Here is a 12,629-nt window from a genome sequence, read left to right on the forward strand (position 1 = left end):
AGACTTCATTTTCCATTAAAAATATACCGGATTCCATGAGTTGATGTTAACTACAGGTTAGATTCCGGATATAAGAATGGAGCTATCAAGGTGGCCAGCAGGCTCTTTGTATCCTAATCTCATAAAAAACCTTTGGCCTATTCATGCTCATCATGGTTGACTTAAAATGTCAAACAATGAAGCAACAATTACATGCTAATTCGTATTCGTGAATGCTGGGAGCGCAATGAGCAGAACTCTCTGATAAAAATGTATTTTGTACCTCTAAATCACCGCGTATTGAAGGGATTGGATATAAATACTCTTATATTTACTAATAAAATCGTTAAACTATATTTTAATTGAGGTTTTGTTAGAATATCTTCAATTGCTGAACAGAAAACCAAAGTGGTGCTATTTTTATTTCCCCCCCGTTTTCATGAATTATTGGGTTTTAACGTTATTAGCGCACATTCATGCGACCGTGATCCACTGGAAAGTTGTGAAACTGATTGTAATAACGTACCAAACTCGAAAAAGCTCCAATTGTATGGAAATATAATAAATATTGGAAAAAAACAGAGTGGTGCTATTCTTGTTTCCTCCAGTGTATAACTTAATCTCTAGGATCAATTTCAACGATTTTCTTTGTGGCAGGTGGCACTTTTTGGATCAAGCTTTCCTTTTCCTTAATCGACATTAAGCATATGAAATATAATCAACCCCGATTTAAACTACAAATTAATGGTACGACCTAAGTTCCACTCGCAATCAGCGATTATCCATTGATGCTGGAATGGAGCTTAAAAGAAAATAAAATTAGAAAAAGTCTATGACCTAGGTGGAACCCCCGGAATTAAAAAGAAGGTCGTTAAATTCCTCAAAATCAGACAAAAGTAACCCCAACCATAAGAAATAAAAAGAAAACCAAAAACATGGTGTGATAAAAACTATGAGAAGTAGAAAGAAAGAGAGGAAAACGAACAAGTGAAAAGCAAGGATACAAAAGGCGGAAAACGACAGGCGAAGGATCTCGTTTACCCGTCGCTTAACAGGTAAAAATCCACCTGTCCTCCAACTGTTTGACGCGTGCCCGTCCACGTGCCTTCGTCCAAATCGCACCCGACCGAACGGCCGGTCGTCCTTCGTCCTGCAAGGAGTACGTATTTATTTTCATTTTGTGTTGTTGAATCTCCCCCTTGCTACATTTTGCTCTCACCCTTTTCTTGCCTACAGCTTGCCAGACCTAGTGCTGACCGTTTCCCTTTTACCCATTTTACCCGACGTAATCGTTCTCCGCTACATGATCCTTTGGGGTCCTTGGAGACTCGATCGCGCTCGATTCAACAAAGCTCAAAAAAAAGGAACGAAACACTGGGGCAATAAGGGTGTACGGGAGAGTGGTAAAATAAAATGGAAAAAGAATTAATAAAGTTCACCTACCTTCCTTTACCGTGGTCCAGTCCACTGACCGCAACTGCATACGAATCGTTCGGTAAGGACTTTTTAGCTCCGTTGTTATTATTGTTGAACGAAAGCCAGAGAAGTGGTCAGCACCCTCTGCCAGGCTTCGCTTTTGTTCATTCCTGCTTCCTGCGTTTATGCTGTAGTTTTCATCCGTTGCAACTAGATCGACACGTAAAGAGGGCATAAGAAGGAAGCCTCAGATGACGCTGCATCAGGCTGGGTCCAGCGACTCTTCCCTGCAGCAGATTCTTCGGTCTTTAGTAAGGTAGCTTAACTCCATCGAGCACGTGCCAGTGCTTTGGCCGTTGGAGGGTTTAACGAAGAGTTGCACAGTTCAGAATCGTTTAATACAATACAGAAAATGAACTAAAGGATTATTAAACTTAACAATTATTTCATACACAAAATCAGTAATTTCAAATTCGTAAATCAAATACTTGTATTTCCTTTCGATAATCATTTGTGAGGGTTGGTGTTCCTCACCTGATCCATTTATCAATTTATTAATTTGTGTATCCTTCCAGCTACTTTTCGTGCAACCCTTCAATCTTGCCGGCCGATGCACTGATAATAAAACGAAAAAACGTTCCCTCCCGTTGCTCTCGTTTGGAGTCGTGCGGCACACATCATAAGAATACGGTCGAAATAAAACGGAAGAATGCGAGATGAGCGAGTCACGGGCGCCCGATGCGCATCGTTCTGATGCTGACCACACCGTCAGCAATGCACATGTACCCTGCATGTCGGAGTGCAGCACCACGTCGACCCGAGCCTGCTCCCAGTTGTTTATGTTTATTGTAGTTATGCGTTGATGTGTACGGAAATTATTCTTCCCAGCCGTTACACTTATCTCAATTGGCAGCTGGATAGGTTCGTCGCTTCACACATTTATTCTTTCGTTTTCCGAGCGTCAGGTTCCTTCTGCCAGGGAGCAGCAAGAAAGCTATACGATCGTTTTCATTTAGTGAAATTGGTTTATTTCGGAATTCAGCTTTGCATACGAATGATCTCCGGAGTGGATGTGTGTATAATAAAATCGTTCGTGACGGGTACAGATGTAGAGTTTATTTGGGATGCCATTAAATTAAGCAATCATACTCGTTTCTCGGTCGGTTATTAGTTCACCTTTTTGATTGAATAATATTTTTTCACACTCGAAATCGTTGGAACGGGTATGAAAGCATTTGAAAGAATAATAACGCTTGGTCTTGGTAAATTGTTCGTTTGTACATATGATTAAATAACAACGTCATTTAATATTTTCTCGATGAATTTCTATTGGTTCAAGCAGCTTCAAATGTAAATAAACCAAACAATTAACACCATGGCACTCTTGTCTTACAAATACAGTCACTCAAAACGTGTGCAGTATAAAAGCGCAGCAGAAAAAAATGATATACACATTATATGATATTAGAAAAATTAAGTCAATCAGCCTCTGCACGGACTTCGATTGAATGAATCCGTTTGAAAATGATGTTATATTTATGAAAATTGACAGCTCGATTCGATCGGATAAATTTTGATCGAAGTCCGTGCTGAGGCTGGATGCCTTTTTCAAAACACTATTTTGTTTCAAAAATATATAAAATTTATAAATGTAACATTATTCCAAAATTAAGAAACATACAAAAAACTGTGAAAACGTAGATTGATTCGTTTAGGTGTTTCTACGTTTTAAACTTATATTTGGAGTATATAACATATATAAAGGCAAAAACATAAATTAAAGTATTTGGCTCTAATGAATGCCAACAATATGACTATTGCCTGTATTGATTTTTCAAAAAAGTATTTTGTTTGTAAATATATCAAATTTAAAAATTAAACAACTAAATTAATCCTAAATTAGACATAAATTAAAATCTGTACATAGTACGGGTTGATCCGTTTGGTTGTAACCATTTCTACGTTTTCACCTATATTTGGAGTATGTAACATATATTCATGCCAGTAAGTGAATTAAGGTTTTTTGGTTTTAATGAATGCCAATAATATCGTTGCTAATTTCATCGTTGATACTTATAAAAAAATTGGAAACGAAAACAAATAATGGTAGTTTTGATAAAAAATCTCTTTTTCTATAGTCTGCAATGTGACTAATCAAAATGGAGGTAATAAAAATAAAATCAGTTTTGAAAGGAAAATAGTTAAAAAATAAAATTATTGAGCAACAAGACATCAATTATCGCACTCAACAGCGGATCCCAAATAACTTACCTAAATTGTGTACTCTATTCAATTTTTTATACAGCTCTAGATTTCCCCATGAATATATAATTTCATTTGTTTGAAAATGTCGTCTAGTTAGTCTTAGTATCAACTGTCTAATTCCAAATAATTGTATATTATACGACTCCTTTCCGTTGAAGTGATCAACAAGGTTTTCTTCTTTGAAAGGGGAAAACATAAGCTTCGAATAAATTAGGATTTCATCGACGTTCGCTTGAAACTTGACGCTCGAATACCTTCCGGCCGTTGATTTTAATTATTAGAGCAACAAAGCAAAGGGCATAAGCCGGAGATCCAACGAGGGTCCCAACACCCAATAACAAAGTCAAGTCAAGGGGTCCTTCTTCCCTGAATTTACGTCGGGGCGCACAGCCGATCAGGTCATCCCTTCTTTGATGGATCATTCGCTGATTGAAAGGACCAAAAAAATAAACAGGAATTAGAAAGAATCCAATGCATCCACCAGACTGCTCGGCCCAGAAGTGAAGCGGCAGGAAATGCGCATTCTCATCGCAGCTCATCCTACTTCCCGTTTCGCGGCATAATATTTTGGTTTCCCCGTTTTCTGCTGGCGTTGCTTGTTGCCCTCGGAAGGCTCGTACATGCTATACGTCCACCTTCCGACTGACTGCCAAAGAAAACCAAAAATGCCCAGACAATGCTGCTGCTGTTGCTGCTGCGGTTGAGGCGTAACCGTCAACCGGGTCACGTGGGACGGTTGAGTGGGTTCCGGTTGAGGGTTGAAGGAAAGAAAGGAAAAAACCAAAGAAACGAAGAAAAAAATGCATTCGAAAAAATAGGTAACGCGTGCCGGCTGTCACTTGGTTGGAGTTTCGAGGGCGAGCGCACCCTCTTTTAACGATCCTCCGATTGCTTGCGTGAAGGGAAAATCGGCTCAGTGCAACGGTGGAAACAGCATATGTTTGATTTTTGGACGAAGCGACGGCGGATTGCATGTGCATTGAAGCACTGCACGATGGAGCATCCATTTGGGAGGCGGTGGGCGGATCGGGGAGGCGGGAGGCTCAAACGATTTAGGATGTGGCTTGAAGATGTACTTTATTGGGGGTGAATGTGACGCTGGGACGATTCATAGGCTGCAAAAACAAACCCCGGACAAATCGGAGGATGATTTAGCTTCTTTGGAATGGGATGTAATATGGGATTCATTATATCTTTTTTTTGCTTTTGTTTTGCTTTTAACTAATAATTTGAAGTATAAAGATATACAATTAAATAATCGTTTTATTCTTCACTTGTAAGTACTTCTATAATATTTACTAAATATTAACTCAAGGATGACGTTTAATTTAAAAGATGTTGTGTATATTTATTACAAATTGTAATTTCACATTTATTCTCTCGTAACCAAACCAATGTAAAGGTTTTACCTTCTTGTTGAACAAAACTAAAATATTTAATAATAGTTATAAAAGTTAAATATTGCATATACAGTGCTTTACTCTCTACTTTTGTGTATAAAGTGTTGATCAATCGTTAAAAAAGAATAATATTATTAATATTTGAGATGATGAGCAGTGAAAAGTAATACAAATAGTCACGTTTTCTGTTTGCATGTTACGATGTTTTCTTGGTGATGTATTTACCTAACCTGTTAAGATATCAATTTTGATTGATGTGACGATTGAGCCTTTGTATGTTACCACACCCACACGATTTTAAATAGGAAAAAGTAGGTGTCATAAACTTTGCTCTGCTTTCGACATGGATGCTGGTGCTGGAATGCAGGCAATAGCTTGGGAATTTACTTTATTCTTATACTGTCTTCGATTTGAAATCAAACAATTAAAATGTTAACATTCCTCACCTTCAACAAACGCGTCCTTCTCTGTTGCCAGTGATTAAACAGACATTCTTCTTAGAACACAATGACGCTTTTTGTTACTAAAGTGTATTGTAGAACATTATTTTACAAACTTGTATTGTAATGCTTCTTAGGCACGAAACACTCATTATCTAATTACCCCCCAGCGTTTCACGATCGGCTACACAAAACGAAATGCGTGGAGTTTGCAAATCAAAACCACCAAAAAAGTAGCGGCATATGGTTTGGTGAGGCATTCCAACGAGTCCGGAGGATGGGAGAAAAACTTCAACTTCTTTAAAATTCCTCACACAAATTATTAGGCACCCCTCTAGCATCCCCTCTTCGGAAGCTACGTTAATGCAAGCATTTATTTCTTTTCACACCAGTTGGCTGTTTGTAAAAGAGACCGACAAAATAAGTCAATGCGAAACCAGTTGGTCGTTTGAGGATTTTCGTGACGTAGGCTCAAGTGAGCCGATTGCTTTCTAAGCACATATATATGTTGTTCAAAAGCGATCGCAGCTCTTGGTGCACGACACGATCGGGACCCATTCAGTAAACCGCTATTCCGGCCAACTGTTGCCGGATGAAGAAAGGCAACAGACCATCGCTGAAGATGCATCATTGATTGGTAAGATTAAGGGATTTCCTAATTGTGCCTCGAAAAAGGGTCCCTCGGGCGCGCCCTGAATGGCGAAACTGCGCCCGCGTATGTCCTGTTCCTCCTCCTTCGTCGATCCGCCCCGCAGCTTCTGGTATTTGTGCATCCCAACCATCCGTGCCAGCCGATGTCGCAGAAGGCGCGCAGGGAGTTCTCGCTGCTACCGTAAGCCAACTGGCGGCACCGGCGGTACTGTCGGCGTTTTCCTGCGCCCCGAATCGGACGAACTAATCAAAACTTCTCTCCTTTGTTTACTCCTCCGAAAGACGGCGGGCACGAGGCTCACACACCCGATGACCCGGCCAAGGACCCCGGGAACATATTTCAAAGCGCGAAAAGGTCGAGGCTCCGGCCAAAATAAAGCCAAAAAACGATCATAAATTTCCCAACTGCCGGCAGTTGATTCCTCCGCCGTGCAGATACGGATCAGTGGATGAAACAAAAACAGGACCAACACATACACACACACACGTACAGAAACATGTACACGGACTGGGCTGAAGACCTTCGCCAGGCGGTAAGGAAAAGCGAAGACCCGTTGATCGAATCGATCTGGACGACTGGTAGGGCTTTTGGGGAGGAAACGGCGGGTACATTTCGCGTCAGTTCATCCTCTGGCACTTCTTCCCTTCGCACCAAATCGCAATATCCTGCATGCGACGACGCCGACCAGCGATCATCCGATTCGGGAGGGCGCTTTTCTCGGCGAACAATTTGAAAAATGTGTTTACCAAAGTGCATCGAGCCTGTCGCTGAAAATTACTTCACCCGAATAACCCGGGCGGATCGAAATCGGGATCGAAATTATGGTTCCGAATGTGTCGAGGTCCGGGCGCGGTTATTCACATGTCGGGTTTTGTTTTATTTCACTTCCTTGAACGTTCTCCAACCGGTGCGTACGGCACGCGTCGATGGCACAGCCGGAAAAAAGGGCTGCGGGAAGCGGTTGGCTTGCCGGAAGCGAGCTGAGTGAAGTTGGGAGTACGCAGTAAGGAAATTGGCAACGGAACGCGAGGATCATGAACGATCGCGGTGCGTACTTTCATCTAACGGTGAATGGTCGCTAACGATCGGAAGGAGTTGATTATAAGAACAGTTAGCTTGTTTTCAGGGGGACAAGATTTGAGAACCAAATATTTTCTATGTAGTAAAAAAATATATGTAAAATATTTTTTTCACATTTTATGCAACTGTACAGTTTTAATACAACTGTAGCCATTAGTACGAATTACAAAACGTACAGATTTTTGTTACAGGAAAATGTTTTCATACTAAGTTTAAATTTGTAAATAAAATTAGAAATAAATATTTGAAAATATTAAACTTAAAGTTTTCACTTCATTTATTTTTTTTTTAATTTTAAAATAGGTTTTAGTCGGAATAGAAACATTAAATTGGTGGCATTTATGTACAATGAGTGGATACGATTTCAATGCTCCACTAAACCATTGGTTACTAACACGAACACAGGAAAAAAGTTCATGGTATTTTTTTGTTTCACTAACTTTTTAAAATCAAGTACAAAAATACATACAAATACACCTTTTAATTTCCTTACGTAGAACATTAACCACATCATTTCTTATCTTTTATGATCTTTTACTCTAAATAGCTTAGTTAACGAAAGTTTTTCGTTTTGTCGTAAATTTAAGAGAAAACCAACAAAAAACGAACTTGAAAAGTGTTTGATTCGTAACCACGTGGTTTTTAGTAAATAACGCAACAATTCCTGTCGTATGCGACAAACCGTCGGCGAGCTGTGATTGGCCCGAATCGTGAAACGGTCGAATGAATGTTTTGTTCGCGCAAAGGTCATCGAAACGGTAAACCGAATTTGTTCGTACACGTGTATGCATGTGTTGGCGCCACCATGGGCTTGTGTTCGTGATCCCCTGCAATAAGAAGGCGGAGCGTCGTAAGCCGAAGTTGTCTCATTCCCGCACGTTTAATGTGACAAGTAAACAAAATCTCGTGCAACCCTCGCGAAGGGAACGACGAAACCCCGTCTGTTGGGGGATAAGAAACCCCCCGAGGGGGTGACGAGCAAAAGGCCAAAAACAAAAAAAAACCAACGGCCGTTTGAAACTCGAACCCAGTGCTCTGTCCCGATGGCAAACGAGTGATTGAACCGTACTCGACGGCTTATGCGGGTTTTGCAATGGCTTCAGCGAGCAATGTGATTGCCCATCGCTGGTGTTCACCCCTCACAAGGAGGGCTGACTGACTGACGGTGGGAGAGCAATGGCGCGCTAGAAAATGGTGGTTTTATGAATAGCTCATTAGATAAGCGCTGAAAACGTTGAACTACGAAGCACTGCTCGGGCAAGATTTCCATACGAACTCGGATGGCTTCCCGGCGTGTCCACAGTTGCCCGTACACACGCCTGCCGCAGGGGACACCAACAGTTTTCCCCAACAATGTCAACAGCACACACACACATACGAGTGTCAGGTAGGTCAACAATCTAATAAGCGTCTTGTTAACGGAATTTACATGGTGAGTGCTTAGAGATTTCCTAAGGTGTTTTAAGGAACAGAATGAAACGAGTTTTGCTTTTTCAAACCGCAATACTAACTAATCAAAATCAAAACATAAAAGCGTAAAAATATTTAGATATGTTTATATTATTCATAACATTACAAGCTATGAAATCAGAAAATTTATTTCTATCTCTCCATAAACTTCATTCATATTACCTACTCAACTTATCCCAATTGCCTCTATCAAGCAGATAACTTTTACTTCCCTATTAGCAAAGTTCAAGAAGATTTTTATTTGCATTTAAAACCAACATCAAACTATACTGGAGGTTAGGACCTGTAGTAGTAAATAACTTTTCAGATCCTTTAAGAGACTCCATAAAAGTCTATCCTCTTTAATACATTATTATAACTTTTATGTTCCTAATTGCTCGGTGTGGTTAATATTGATCGTTTATCAATACTTTCTTTAGTTGTTGTGATGACTGAATAATGTTTTTGAACCACACAAATTGTTTTTTTTTTTTTATTTTATTAAAGTTTTGAATTACATCTAACTACTAACTCTACAATGACGTCTTTGTATTGCTCCAAAGAAAAAAAATGTAAACACAAATGTGTATGGTTTTTACATATATTGATTATTATTGGTTCACATGGGGTTCAATTTAATATACTATGAATCCGAAACAACAAGAGCATATTTTACACCATGAGCCATGCAACTAATCAGGAAAAACCTTTCAAGAGGTTTGGACCTTGAGACTCTGATGAGCGTAAAATCGATTTCCGAAAGGTTTTTTGGGGCGTCAATAAGCTTGGTAGAGGCATGTTATACGAGTGTATTAAGGCAAGTAAACATTTGTTGACTATTTTTTTACTACTCCATTCCCATAAGGATATTTGTCAATACTCTGCCATCAATCATCCTAACAACTTCAACTTGTACTATGAATACCTTACAAGTTTCATTTGAAAGTGTCCTCATATTTTGGTTAGCTTCTACTAATGCTATGCGTATTTGCCAATTTATCTGCCCAATGTGCTGTAACTAATTTTGGTTGTGGTTTGTGATACTTCGTTGGGTTTGTAACACACACACTTCTCGAACCAATATTATTTCATAAACCTTTACTTGTAGCTTTAAAACATCAATCAACATTTAACAATCAATTACTGACTCAACTATACGCTATCGGATAATGGAACACTTCTAGGATAATGAAAAGATGTTTCTTTATATATAAACATCCAAGGGTTTTGTGCCTTTCGTGAAGCAAATTATTTATTACTAATGAAAAGTTTAAGATTTTTGTTCCTCGCTTTTAAACTTTCCCTACTTAGAAATTTTGAAATAAAAATCCCATTTTGAGCCCCAGAATGTGCCCGTGGTACAATTGAGATTCTCTGATAATTGGTACCGAAAAGCACAGGGGAAAAGTTGAAAATCATCTTCAAATCTAGCAAAGGAAAAATCCATCATCCCTTACCCAACAGACCGGGCCCATCATCCCTTGCGTGGAGGGCGTTAAAGGCGAATTAGGGGTTGTCGAATGCACTGCAGCACACTTAAGTCATTCGCGCCGCTTGGTTTGGCGCGCTTCACCAGTGCTCCCTCGCTCTCCCAGTGGTCTTTTCCCCTGGTCCTTGGTCCCCTTTCGCCTGCTTGCGTGTTGAGCTCGGTGCGCACCAATTGGGCGCACGCGTCCCACAAAAAAAAAGAACGTAAACTAAAATAACGCGCGCGTCGCATTATGCAGCAGGAGAGAGCTTGCGCACGCGCGTGTGTGTGTGTGTATGTGGAAAGGGACATGTAATAACAGTTTTCCTTGACGATCGGGAAGACTTGAGCCAGCTGGTGCCTCGCGTAAAGCTCGTATTTTACGGTCAGTGCCGCCGACGTCGAAAAGGAAGAGTCGGAGGAACAAGAAGCGTCGGATCGGCGCATCATCAGGACGATCCTTCCACTCGACGTCAGGATCTTGCTTCAACCCATACAGGGTGGTTCCAAACGGACGTTGCCGCAAGGGTGCCGCGGTTTTGGCTCTCGATGTTGGCGCGCTGGAGGTCAACGATGCGTAAAAAACGGGGCACGTGACTTTCCGTTACTAATGCCAGTATTTCTCGGCGTTTTGCACCCCTCTGAGGGGCGGTCGGTACTCGCTCCCCTTGAGTCTCATTGTGGAACACAAATCGGCTCGACGCACTGAGATGGAACCTCGCTCTCACGCTCTCACGGTCAGGGGTCGAGGTTGATGTTACGAAGTTTCAGGAAGTGTGCAACCCCCTAGAACGGCACACACAATCGTTATCACGTACGAGGTGTCGTCTTCCTTCCTCACCCTGCAACACCTTGTACGACACCCTCTTCCGAGCGGGAACTCCGAACCGGAAGCCATTTTTGATTTGAAATGTCTTTGTTCGGTTTGTGCCATGCAGAAACGTTGGCGGGAGCGGTGGGGAGAGGGGGAACGGTGGAATAACAAATTCCTACCTTTTCGCTACAATTCGTTGATTATGTGGGCACCGTCATGTTGATGATGGCGGTAATCTGAACGCATCTGTTCGGGCGCGCAAAGCGGGACGAATCCAAGTTGTAACGGATTTCCAACATGGCGCGCGTTTTCGTGTGACAGTGAATTGTGCAAATGTGCGATTAGAAGGAACGAACACGGTGCGTGTCTCCCCTTCCCCTACCCCGTCACCTCCTACACGGAGTAGGAAGGTAGTCAAATTGATACTTTGCTAGGGCTGTTTATCGTTTTGCTTTGCAAATTTGATGCGCCATCCTTAGCGTCATTTGTTTTCCTCAACGGCTCTTGTTACATGAAGCCAACCATATAATACAACTACCAAGAAGCTTTCAAACATGCGATTTAAATTCACATCTTCTTAGACTCTTAATATTTCAAATTCAATTCATTTTTCATTTTCTTGGTGCATTTTTGTGTTGTTATATTATTATTATTATTATTATGATTATTACTATTATTATTATTATTATGGTTGTTGTTATTTGTTGTTAGGTTTTTTTCATTTGTTGTTAGCTTTTTCCTTTTTGTTGACATTGATTTGGTCCCAAGGAAAGCTTTTCTAAAAACCCCGTTTATGTTGTTCTATGAATAGATATAATTTTGAATTTGTTTAAACTCTAGAGTGAAATTTACGCGCTCTAGAGTGAAACTGAAATCTACCAAAAGGATTCCCAGATCCCTTTTCTATATCTCGTAGAGCCAATAATTTTATATTGATCAATTATATCAAAACCATATATGAAAAGGTTCTTTTTAATATATGGATTGTTTCCATTGAGCCAACTAATGTATATTGAATGGCTTTCATGAACATGTATAAAACGGGTTAAGCCTTGAAACCAACATTACTCAGCATTTTCGTCAAATGATTTTATTTTGGTTCAACATTTGCTCTCTGGTATGGTCTCTCTCAACAAAATGGTATGGAAATGAACATGGATTCCATAAATTAAGATGATAAAACAGCGATCCAGTTATTGTTTTTCTTATAATTGGCTGTGAGGAACATTAAAACCAATTAATCCTTTTCTTAAATCGGTTGCAACATTTATCGCGCAATAACCTCAAAAACATGTTTACATTTTATTTTTTTATACAATTTTTCATAGTAGATACAATGAAAATAGATATAATAGAGATCCTCTTCTGTTTAAACTCATTTGAAAATGAATCTAAAACAAACATAAGCATATCTGAAGTTATGAATTGAATCAACTTGAAATTCCAGTTCAATGCTCTGATTGACGATTTTTGAGTCTGTACATAGTTCTGCAACATTCAATGGAATATTGCATCTCTCTCAGTAAAACGTGTTCTTGAGAATAACGCGAATTGTAGCGTACTACAACCCGAAAGTATGATAATTCAATTATTCAGAAAGATTTTCTCCCTTAAGACAAAAATGACCGCCAAAAAGGTAGTTTTCCGTTGTTCTACAAACCACTAC

This window comes from Anopheles coustani, chromosome 3, assembly GCF_943734705.1.
Source record: "Anopheles coustani chromosome 3, idAnoCousDA_361_x.2, whole genome shotgun sequence".
NCBI lineage: Eukaryota > Metazoa > Arthropoda > Insecta > Diptera > Culicidae > Anopheles > Anopheles coustani.